Here is a 2,910-nt window from a genome sequence, read left to right as displayed (position 1 = left end):
GATGTTTCTCACAAAATCGTTGCCCCAATGCATCATTGAAATTCAAGCTGGAAAGATGATTTTAATATATCACTTGTACATTTTGTATTGCTCTTCTGGTGACAATGTAGTTTGTTTTTGTCAATTACCATTTTAATAATAGGGTAAAGAAAATTAAGTGGATTTTTGAAAGAAAACAATACTGTCAATATACTATCAAAACAAATTAAAATGGTAAAAGTTATTGTACTTTAAGTAAAAATAAAAGAGCCAAAATATCAATCCCAGTTTTGGATTACTTTAATTAACAAAAAAAATGCATATAGCAAAGGATAGTTTCAATCTGCCTACCTCTGGATTATGGGCCCAGCATGCTTCCATTGCAGTACTCTGCTGCACATGTAAGTGCAAGAGATCCTGAAGCACTCACTCATTATGGGAAAGTACCAATGTGTTTCTTCATTGGTTGATGGAAGAAACATCTTACAAAAACTCTCCAGATTATTGACTTTTTAAAGTTTTTCTAGGAAACGTTCTAGATGAATGCTTATTAGCCTTTGTCAGTATGTACTTTTTGCAAAGTGTCTCTGTGGCGCAATCGGTTAGTGTGTTTGGCTATTAACCAAAAGGTTGGTGGTTCAATCCCACCCAGGGATGTAATTGACCTTGTGATCGGATTTTGGTGATATTTAAGTAGACAAGTAAAAATTTCAAACCCCCTCTTATTGTGTAGGGTACCTAGCCTTCTCTGATGTAATCAGAGTTAGATTTGATTCAGTGATTTTATAAAAACAGCTAGGAAGCACAATTTAGCAGTGGGTTGCAGAGAAAAAGAAATATGCTGGCAAAAAAATCCAATTGAGTGATTAAACAGCTCTTCATTTCTGGCTTTATTTTTATGCTAACAAATTTGTTCTCTGAAAAGTGTCCACAAAGCCAAGTCTCTGATTAACACCTTTGTAGGGATGGTTTTTCACATATTACTAAATTAAACTTGCTTCATTGGAAAGGCAGCAAGATGCATCCTCATTTCAATGTCTACTGAAATAATACAAGTTGACACCAGGAAACATTAACGCCACTGCATCCTTGCTGCTTTCTCATGTGGAAGTCTGTTTAATGTGAAAACAAGGTGATATCTAATTAGCACATAAGTAAGGAATTAAGAAAATCTTTATTTAAGGGTGAAGATGTTTCTCACAAAATCGTTGCCCCAATGCATCATTGAAATTCAAGCTGGAAAGATGATTTTAATATATCACTTGTACATTTTGTATTGCTCTTCTGGTGACAATGTAGTTTGTTTTTGTCAATTACCATTTTAATAATAGGGTAAAGAAAATTAAGTGGATTTTTGAAAGAAAACAATACTGTCAATATACTATTAAAACAAATTAAAATGGTAAAAGTTATTGTACTTTAAGTAAAAATAAAAGAGGCAAAATATCAATCCCAGTTTTGGATTACTTTAATTAACAAAAAAAAATGCATATAGCAGAGGATAGTTTCAATCTGCCTACCTCTGGGTTATGGGCCCAGCATGCTTCCATTGCTATACTCTGCTGCACATGTAAGTGCAAGAGATCCTGAAGCACTCACTCATCATGGGAAAGTACCAATGTGTTTCTTCGTTGGTTGATGGAAGAAACATCTTACAAAAACTCTCCAGATTATTGACTTTTTAAAGTTTTTCTAGGAAACGTTTTAGATGAATGCTTATTAGCCTTTGTCAGTATTTACTTCTGCAAAGTGTCTCTGTGGCGCAATCAGTTAGTGTGTACGGCTACTAACCAAAAGGTTGGTGGTTCAATCACACCCAGGGACGTAATTGACCTTGTGATCAGATTTTGGTGATCTTTAAGTAGACAAGTCAAAATTTCAAACCCCCTGTTATGGTGTAGGGTACCTGGCCTTCTCTGATGTAATTAGATTTGATTCAGTGATTTTATAAAAACAGCTAGGAAGCACAATTTAGCAGTGGGTTGCAGAGAAAAAGAAATATGCTGGCAAAAAAATCCAATTGAGTGATTAAACAGCTCTTCATTTTCTGGCTTTATTTTTATGCTAACAAATTTGTTCTCTGAAAAGTGTCCACAAAGCCAAGTCTCTGATTAACACCTTTGTAGGGATGGTTTTTCACCTATTACTAAATTAAACTTGCTTCATTGGAAAGGCAGCAAGATGCATCCTCATTTCAATGTCTACTGAAATAATACAGGTTGACACCAGGAAACATTAACGCCACTGCATCCTTGCTGCTTTCTCATGTGGAAGTCTGTTTAATGTGAAAACAAGGTGATATCTAATTAGCACACAGGTAAGGAATTAAGAAAATCTTTATTTAAGGGTGAAGATGTTTCTCACAAAATCGTTGCCCCAATGCATCATTGAAATTCAAGCTGGAAAGATGATTTTAATATATCACTTGTACATTTTGTATTGCTCTTCTGGTGACAATGTAGTTTGTTTTTGTCAATTACCATTTTAATAATAGGGTAAAGAAAATGAAGTGGATTTTTGAAAGAAAACAATACTGTCAAAATACTATTAAAACAAATTAAAATGGTAAAAGTTATTGTACTTTAAGTAAAAATAAAAGAGCCAAAATATCAATCCCAGTTTTGGATTACTTTAATTAACAAAAAAAAATGCATATAGCAGAGGATAGTTTCAATCTGCCTACCTCTGGGTTATGGGCCCAGCATGCTTCCATTGCTGTACTCTGCTGCACATGTAAGTGCAAGAGATCCTGAAGCACTCACTCATCATGGGAAAGTACCAATGTGTTTCTTCGTTGGTTGATAGAAGAAACATCTTACAAAAACTCTCCAGATTATTGACTTTTTTAAGTTTTTCTAGGAAACGTTTTAGATGAATGCTTATTAGCATTTGTCAGTATGTACTTTTGCAAAGTGGCTCTGTGGCGCAATC

The 2,910-nt window shown here is 34.4% G+C and overlaps 1 non-coding gene across 1 annotated transcript; it reads left to right on the top strand.

The window, feature by feature from the left end:
- Positions 1-562: 562 nt before the first annotated feature.
- On the top strand, positions 563-636 carry TRNAN-AUU (transfer RNA asparagine (anticodon AUU)). Its single transcript has one exon. It is a non-coding gene; the product is annotated as a tRNA-Asn (tRNA).
- The last annotated feature ends 2,274 nt before the right edge of the window (positions 637-2,910 follow it).

The sequence above is a fragment of the Pseudophryne corroboree genome, unplaced genomic scaffold, assembly GCF_028390025.1.
Source record: "Pseudophryne corroboree isolate aPseCor3 unplaced genomic scaffold, aPseCor3.hap2 scaffold_825, whole genome shotgun sequence".
Classification (NCBI taxonomy): domain Eukaryota; kingdom Metazoa; phylum Chordata; class Amphibia; order Anura; family Myobatrachidae; genus Pseudophryne; species Pseudophryne corroboree.
The sequence above is the reverse complement of the archived record's forward strand: the minus strand, read 5'-3'. Positions and strand labels throughout refer to the sequence as shown.